General features: G+C 43.0%; 1 long non-coding RNA gene across 1 annotated transcript; it reads left to right on the top strand.

Moving 5' to 3' along the window:
• Positions 1-4,932: 4,932 nt before the first annotated feature.
• LOC138953078 (uncharacterized) lies at positions 4,933-8,018 on the top strand. Its single transcript, XR_011451476.1, has 3 exons — positions 4,933-4,992; positions 5,441-5,560; positions 7,352-8,018. It is a non-coding gene; the product is annotated as an uncharacterized lncRNA (long non-coding RNA).
• Positions 8,019-9,416: the final 1,398 nt, after the last annotated feature.

Below are 9,416 nucleotides of genomic sequence, written 5' to 3'. Positions count from 1 at the left end.
TTAATTGAGCTCGACAAGTCTTTCCCTCACAGCAGTATTTAAAGGTACAGTCGTTCTCTTGTTAGAGATAGTGTACGACTGAATCACAGATATAGATATGTCCAGATTTTTTAAACGAAATAGTTTCCCCCAACCTCTCATACACAAGCCAAACATCAACATGGAATTTGGTTTCAGAATGAATATTGCAGATTAAAGTATTTATCATTTACGAAATAAACTCAAAGTAAATGTATCTAACTCTGCACAGAACTTGCAGTCAGGCTGTTGCTTTTTTGTATGTGATCAAGTGGAATGATGCAGCCATTGTTTGCAAAAGCTTGGAGACATCTGTGAAAGCTGGCGTGAGCGTTGAAGGAATGTCTGATTAATGCAGGAAGACGTGTGTGGTTGTCAGGAGAACTTGGTGCACCCCAGTCGCTCCAGCTGCTTGGCGCCCTGAGCGAGGCAGTAGAAGATGACACTGAACGTCAGAAAGGAGTCCCCTGTAACGTCACAAACATCAAGAACGCATGTCATTCTGAGAGTTGAATCACAGCATCAGTTCTGATCGGCTTTGTTGATTATGTCAATAGACGAATGTTGAATTTGTGGATCAAACGTGTTGTCACTGTTAATAACTGTCTATACCCTTTAAAGATGGGTGTTTTCCAGAGTAGACAGCAAACAGACATGCAGCGCCGCTTCACTCACATTGAAGGCATATCCTGGTGGCGTAGACATAAGCGAACTCGGGTCCGGCCAGAAAGCACATGTTGGACACGCCGGCGAGCAACCACACTGGATACAGCAGCACACACCTCACCCGTCCCATACCTCTCTCCGACACTCTCTTCACCTGAAAGCAATTTTGAAATGAAATGAAAATAAACGAAAAGAAAAGAAAAGAAAAGAAAAAAAAAGAAAAGGAAAGGCCTAGAAAAGAAAGGCCGGGAGAAAAAAAACACCCGGAAAACAGACAAAATGGACCAATAATGGCGGTGAGAAACGCACTCATCACATGCTCTTGTACAAGAGAACATCTCTCCAGATAGTAGCCCACCATCTCCAGGTTGACCTCCGCGAAGTTCAGAAGAGACCACGTGATGTGGCGCGTGCCTCCGCCGTGCCAGTAGCCAATGAACAGAAAGGCGGTAAGGTTGGCTGCCTCGCACCGGAGCAACCCCGCTTGGGAGCCACCTAGCGGAACGTATAGGTATCTGGATTGTACAAAAAACGAAGAATAGCTTGACGTTTAGATTTCTCTTGAGTGACCAGAAGTGGGAGCTAACGAACATAATATATATTAAGATGTCTGATGGCTTGTTGCCAGACATTTATGTAATTCTATTTTTTTTTAAATTTGTATTTGTATATGTGAATCCATATTGAAAGTAGTGTGTTAACAGAACAGAAACAGTTCTGTCTGTTTACAACCGCATGAAAGCAGGAAAGAGATCGTCGTCAGATTGAATTACAATAACATTAACATGCTTCCATTTGAAACTTCAATTAGACTTTGGGAGGGCGTCAATCCCCGATGAAGACCGAGAAGTTTCTTCAGTTTTCTGTTGTGCTTCAAATAACGTTTTCGTCCAACCGAAACAAATAAACCTAAATCATATTTGAATAAGTCTGACTCGTACACTTAGTTGTATCATATTATTTTGAAGTATAGGGGGCTTTTTACAGTTATCCGTGAAGGCCTGTGCATGTATAGTTTGTTGGTTATGTTTGGTCGGTTTCTTTGCCTGTGCGTGTATAGTATGCTTGGTCGATGTATGTATTGTAAAGCGCTAAGAGTAGACATTTTTCTAGAATAGCGCTATAAAAGTTTGCATTATTATTATTAAGGCCTCTACACTGGTCCATATTAGGCGTCCAGTCTCCTAATATGGACCAGTTCTGACTTTTTCTGTATTCATTTTGTACTGAATGTCTATCAAAGCTAATTCGCTCTAATTAGGCCTAACGGTTGACTGAAGAGAAAAGAACTACGAAACCAAAAAGATGAAACTTCTTTGCAAGAAAACAAGCTAAACTTGGCCAAACAATTATTGCAACAAATTTCAAACACAAATTAAAGCATTAATTCCCGTGTCATTTCATTAAAACTTTATATGCCAGTTACGGCGTTCACTTAACCTTCAGGAACACCTTTTGGATTAAATATTTCTTTTACAGGGATCACGTGACCGCCGTTCAAGTAAGGGTACCCTCAAAATCGACCAGACAAAAACGGAAGAGCCGAATGAAAAATCGACAAAAAATCACAATAGCCATAACTTTGCAACTTTAACATACGAGAACAAAGTCAAACCAATTATCTACCCTGAACAGATTGTTTTGTTTTGCTACCTTGCGTATTTCGCGTGCTATGCTATTCCTACTGATGCAGGTGTCGATCGCAAGAGCGGTCAAAAACGGGACGCTTTACGTCAATTTTTATGGGTATCATGTCAAAAAGCGCTACATATTAGCAATGACTTGGTGGATTTTTTTGAAACTTTCAAAATATTTTACTAACATACTAGAAATACTTCGTGCAAAAGTTTGGATCGTTACGGTTGTTTATCCAGATGTTACACAATGTTTCGGAAAATGTTCTTAAACTCGTCATAGGATTGTTCACTTGTGTCACAAAAATTCATGACTTTGCATATCTACAGATAAATGATTGATACAGATTTTGTCCAAGTTTCATTTGGCGATTTGCGTGTAGCCTCTGGCGTTTATTTGCTAGTCATGCAAACACATGAGAAAAAAATGGAACGTTCACGGTGTTTCGCGCTGACAGGCTGTTATCGCTGCGTGCCTCTTAAAACATGCTACGGTCACGGTTGGCTGCGCATCGCTGTGGCACCAGAATCATCGCTTAACTTGAATATCAAGCGTGTTTACAGGCCTAGCAAACTTGTGTCAGTGCTTATACGCACATAAAACTTTCGCAGTGTGTGTATCAATCGTTTTTCTAATGATATGCAAAGTCATTAATTTTTTTGACCCAAGTAAACAATGCTATGGCGAGATTTAAAACTTCTTTCGAAAAATTGCATAACACTTTAACAAATACCTGTAACAATCCATAATTTCGCATGAAGTATCTCAAGGATGTTGGTAACATATTCTGAAAGTTTCAAAGCAATCCACCTTGTCATTGCTACAGTGCAGCCTTTTTTGTGATGATACCCCTAAAAATTGACGCAAAAAGTCCCGTTTTTGACCGCTCTTGCGATCGACACCTGCATCAGTAGGAATAGCATAGCACGCGAAATACGCAAGGTAGCAAAACAAAACAATCTGTTCAGGGTAGATAATTGGTTTGACTTTGTTCTCGTATGTCAAACTGTTGCAAAGTTTTGGCAATTGTGATTTTTTGTCGATTTTTCATTCGGCTCTTTCGTTTTTGTCTGGTCGATTTTGAGGGTACCCTTACTTGAGCGGCGGTCACGTGATCCCTGTAAAAGAAATATTTATTCCAAAAGATGATCCTGAAGGTTCAGTGAACGGCCGTAACTGGCATATAAAGTTTTAATGAAATGACACGGGGATTAAGGCTTTAATTTGTGTTTGAAATTTGTTGCAATAATTTTTGGCCAACTTTAGTTATCAGCATTAAACAAAAATTGGTCCATCATATTAGGCAACCTTCCCCTGAGTTACTAAAAGACCGATAACCTCAGTGTTGCCTCACTCACCTTTCAGCCTCGATCTCACTCCCTGTGACTTCTGGTTATTCCCTCTCTCGAAGAACAGACGTGATGCTGGGAAGTGTCACCGCAGCCAGGACCCCGCAAAAGTCATCCCCAAAGTGTACTATCGGAAAGCCGTTTCTGATTGGCTCAGGCGCTTGTGACGTTGCATCGAAGTATAGTTATTAGAGTAGTTGTAAGGGATTTTGTAACCTGATACGTCCATGCAACAGTCTCCACGAAAATCACATTTGATCATGTTGTAAGAAGGAATTAGGCTTTGATGCCTGTCATCGGTCTCCATGACACTGATATCAAACGTGCAATAGCGTCACATCAGATTATAGAGTGTTATAATTGTCATGTTGTGTATGGTATGTAAAGTTTGATCTGCACCAGCTCGCAGATGTTGCTTCATTTATTGACAATTACGTTTCATTGTCAACAGCTGTTTTATATGCAAATATTGTGACCCTCTTTATAAGTGTCTTCTTCAGAAGAAACACGTTGCATACGTTTGTGAGATTTGTGGGGCCGAGGCTGCGCGCAGATGCCGAGAGTCGCGTATTCTTTGCGTAGGTAAAATGTGTGCGGTACAGACTGATCTTTCTCGTTTTCATTTTAAATTTGAATTGAAAAATGAAAAGATGTGAAGGAAGAAAAGAAAAGGTAGTGGTATTTTGGCAAGTGTTCAAATTACTGGAAGGCTGCTCGTTTCCCATCTGAGAAGATCTGAGAGATGTTGCAAATAACCACTTACAGAGACTCGACTGTACCCGCTTAAAAGTTAAAAACCAAACAAATGTTAATATGCATTTCAGACGTCCCAAGACATCGTGTGTTGGAAGCAAAGCATGTGAGGTGAGACCATGGGACGACGGGTAGAGGCACTCTGCCGGCGTGGGAACAGACCACTTACTGGGTAGTGGGGGTGTCAAGCATCCTCTACGGGTTATACAATGTCTATTTGGCATCGTTGGGTGAGTCCATTGTCAATCGTAATGCATGTTTTGTAAGGTTCTCTCAGTCTGTCTCTGTCTGTTTGCCTTTCTGTTTGCCTGGCTGGCACCTTGTCAATTTGCGAAATTGTTTCCGCAAAAACATGCCTTTCTTTTCGAGAAGCGGCGAAAGGCTGTAGCTTTTTGGAATTTAAAAAAAAAAATCAAAAATGAACTTGTCCTTTGTTAAAGTCTTGAATGATCTGTGATGGTTTTTGTAAAAAATTTTACACGTAATCTGAAGCACCTTTGTCATTGTCGCAGATCTGCAGGATAATCTCGAATACGTGGAGGATGGATACGAGATCCTGGGAAGAAAGCAGGTGAGAAACACTCTGGGTAGCTTATGGTTCTCTAGATAGTCTAAGATGTGAAAGTATTTCTAAGTTCATTTATGTTCTCTCTTTGTTTTGTGATGCCTAGAGGCAAGATTGTGAAGTTCTGAACTAGCCAAATGCAGTACTTTTTTTTTGGGGGGGGGGGAGAGAGAGAGAGAGAGAGAGAGAGAGAGAGAGAGAGAGAGAGAGAGAGAGAGACACACACACCACACATACACACACACACACACACACACACGCAGACAGAAAGACCAGACAGAGGCAGAGACAGAGACTGTCAGAGCGAGAGAGAGAGAGAGAGAAAGAGACAGACAGACAGACAGACAGACAGACAGAAAAGGCCAAAGAGACCGAGACAGACACATAGACAGAGAGAGCGACAACGGCTATGACAATGATTTTTTTTTTACTTCAAAATTGTCTTTAGTTTCAGGACGTGGAGAATGACGAGTGGTACGTCTATTCCACGTACTTCTGCTAGAAGCTGCCTCCCCTCCTGCTTCTCCATATCGCCGTGTCCAGGGCCATGTTTCTTCTCAACATTGACGTGCAGGTAACATCGTGGTTGCAGGGGGAATGGCCGAATACTTAGTGCGGATATGATTTTGTTTGTTTGTTTGTTTGCTTAACGCCCAGTCCACCACGAAGGGTGATATCAGGGCGGTGCTGCTTTGACATTTAACGTGCGCCACACACAAGACAAAAGTCGCAGCACAGGCTTCATATCTCACCCAGTCACATTATTCTGACACCGGACCAACCAGTCCTAGCACTAACCCCATAATGCCAGACGCCAGGCGGAGCAGCCACTAGATTGCCAATTTTAAAGTCTTAGGTATGACCCGGCCGGGGTGCGGATATGAGACAATGGCCAATGCGCGTTAGAACTAATCTGGAAGAGTACAGATGAGCGTATGTGGGCGTTGAGGGAGCGGAGAGTTAGAATTAAAGCCCCAGTCTGTCTCAAATGGTTTACATAACGATTTAAATCTTCTCATGAAAAAAGCAGTTCTAACCTTATGGAACACACTAGCAAGCATTTAATAGCATTCAATGACACAGTTCCGTTGAATGGCTATTTAGCTTGCGTAAACCACACACCAGTTTTCGTGGTTTATCTAACCCCTAAACCATCGTGTACCCGTGTGATCCACTTTCCTTTTTTTCACAATTTAGTCGTCAGTTTGTGATTTCAATGCGACTCACTGCATCTGCAAGAGCACGTTATTGTGTACCTCTGAATCTAAAACGCAACACACGGCTGCGAGTCACACGAACTTATTGGCGGTGGTTGGCTTCAAAGACTTGAAGCCAGCGCTATGCAGAACATTCGTCTGGTTGGGCTAACACGACCTTGCGTGACCGACTTCCGGGCTCCCTTTTTTCAAACTTTCAAAACTTCGAATTGTACTGATCTTGTCTTGATAAAAAAAAGAATGTTGTTATGATTTAAGAATGTTTGTGTAACAAGCTGTCAATTTATGATTTAGATTTTAAAAGCTAGGTCTAGCGCCAAAACGAGGCGTCAATTAGCTTTTGTCGGGCGTCAATTACACATTAACATGCTTCCATTTGAAACTTCGAGGTCTTCATCGGGGATTGACGCCCGACCAAAGGTAATTGAAGCCCGACGTATTCCTTAACTGTGGCTGATTGACCATGACAGTTGCTCTCGGCCGGAATGCGACGTTGTAACTTACTCCGCATTTTAATAGTGATGAAACGAATTTCGATACCTTCTATCCCCTGACAGTAACGTTTTAACTTTAGTTCAAAATCATTTGAATTCAATTAAACACACATTCTTCCGTTCGGTTTGATGCTCACTGCCGCTGATCTGCAGGATAAGTTTGAATTTGTGGAGGATGGACAGAAGATCCTGGGAAGAAAACAGGTAAGTACCCGTCCGGGAGTACGGAGAGGGGGGAGATGCATGGTTGGCGATGGGACGGTGGGGGGGGGGGGGGGGGGGTTGAGAAGGAACGTGTGACGGGGAAGGGGATAAGGTAACACATGTGCACATTCGTGGGGTAGTTTTCCAATGCCAAATGAAAATAAGACGAGGCGGACTATATTTAATCCTAAATTCGTGCTGGCACGTTTAAAGATTCCCATGATGATGATGATGATGATGATGCCGATGATGATGACATGAATAAATAAATAGTAAATGAATAAAGAAGTAAACAGTGAAATCTAATTTCGGTTCATATATATTTACGAAAAAGACTGAATTAACGTTGACGCAATAAGACGAAGTGACTCAGTCACAAAGCCGATCAGAACTGATGCTGTGATTCAACTCTCAAAATGACATGCGTTCTTGATGTTTGTGACGTTACAGGGGACTCCTTTCTGACGTTCAGTGTCATCTTCTACTGCCTTGCTCAGGGCGCCAAGCAGCTGGAGCGACTGGGGTGCACCAAGTTCTCCTGACCATCACACACGTCTTCCTGCATTAATCAGACATTCCTTCCACGATGATATCATTTCTCTCAGATCTCTCCAAGCTTTTACATGGCATGAGAGACGGGCGCAGTGGCCTAGTGAATGAGACATCGGCCTCCTAAGGCCTAAAAAAAAAATAGGTGTGGTTACGGTAACCCGACCTACCCTATTTTTAGGGGCCGACCCTATAACTTTTTATTGCATTTGTCAAAAAAAACCCACAAAAACCAAGAAAACGAGTGCAGAAAACGCAATGAAAGCGAAAGCGCCCGAGTCGCACACTTATTTCCCTGTCAAGTAGGTTTAATTTGTACACATTAGAAAAAAAAGTTTAAAAAAATAAAAGTGATTGCCTACCTTCCTACCCTATTTTTTTGGGCTATGTTACCGTAACCACACCTATTTTTTTTGTTTGTGTGTGCCTAATCGGAAGGTCGTGAGTTCCAATCAGTCTCGGCCGCAGCCGCCTGATTGGCTAAGGGTGGAGATTTTTCCAATCTCCCAGGTCAACTAATGTGCAGACCTGCTAGTGTCTTATCCCCTTTCGTGTGTCCACGCAAGCACAAGACCAAGTGCGCATGGAAAAGATCCTGTAATCCATGTCAAGAGTTCGGTGGGTTATAGAAACACGAAAATACCCAGCATGCTTCCCCCAAAAGCGGCGTATGGCTGCCTAAACGGCGGGGTAAAAACGATCATACACGTAAAAGCCGTGGGAGTTTCAGCCCATGAACGAAACAAACAAATATGACATGAGAACATCCTTCCATTTGAACACATACCAAAAACCAACAGCCTGGCTGCGTTCTGTGCAGAGTTGGATCAATTTGCTGAAAAAAGTTAAAAAACAAAGGAATACTGTATACTCACCAATACAAGAACGAGACAAGACGGTACGAATTTTCGCTTATGGAAGCTTCATCAGGAAAAACAAGAACACAAAAGACAACAAAAAGCAGACGCAACACGGAACGAACAAGGTTTGAAAGAAAATGGAGGGGAAACACGCAAAAAAGGAAAGGAACTCTAGGAACGGAAATGAATGAAAGGGGAGAGAAGTGGTTGGATGATGTCATGGGCACAGGCATACTAGACTAAAAGTGATACACATTCATAAAGGGGGGGGGGACGGGGGGACAGAGGGGGAAAAAAAAGGGGGAGGGGGGAAAACAAACGTACGCATGCACACATACACACACACACACACAACCAAACACATGAATACACACATAAACACACACACACACACACATTCACACACAAACACACACACACACGTACCGTAAATCCACAGTATGTTTGGGGAATACAAGTACATCACATTTTCGCATTCAAACCGTCAGGTGTGGATGTGCCCAGGGATAATATGAAATCGGACTCTACTTGTTTTCTGTCTGTGGAGGTGCTGTACATTTGCCAGACACCTTTCACACGTGCATCCAGGGAGGTGTGGTTGCTGCTGTTGAAATGTTGGGCAACAGACCTACAGCGGCGATGCCGAATATCTGCCAGATGTTCGGTGAAGCGGGTAGAGAGGGTTCTTTCGGTCTCACCAATGTAGAGTACTTTGGGGCATTTGAGACAGGATATGACATAGATGAGATTGCGGCTGGTGCAAGAGAACGTGCGTTTAATGTTGAAATCTTTTTGGGGGCCGGTCAGAGTGGTAGAATGGCAAATGTGGGGGCAGGTGTGGCAACGAGGGTTCTGGCATGCGTGTGTGCCGGGTTGTAGGGGAACTGGCGAACGAAGAGAGGATCGAACCAGGGAGTCTCGAAGGTTGCAGTCCCGTCGGGAGGCCAACAAGGGTGGCAGGCTGAACGTTTCACCAACAGAGGGGCTAGACTTAAGGATGAACCAATTGGTTTTCAAAATGTGGCGAACAGGTAGGTTGTGGGGATGGTGGGTCAGAACTGCCACAGGTCTGTCTGATCTGTCTGAGGTGGATGATGGCTGCAGAG

The sequence above is a fragment of the Littorina saxatilis genome, linkage group LG17 (genome assembly GCF_037325665.1).
Source record: "Littorina saxatilis isolate snail1 linkage group LG17, US_GU_Lsax_2.0, whole genome shotgun sequence".
Taxonomy (NCBI): Eukaryota; Metazoa; Mollusca; class Gastropoda; order Littorinimorpha; family Littorinidae; genus Littorina; species Littorina saxatilis.
This window is presented reverse-complemented; position numbering and strand designations above follow the sequence as displayed.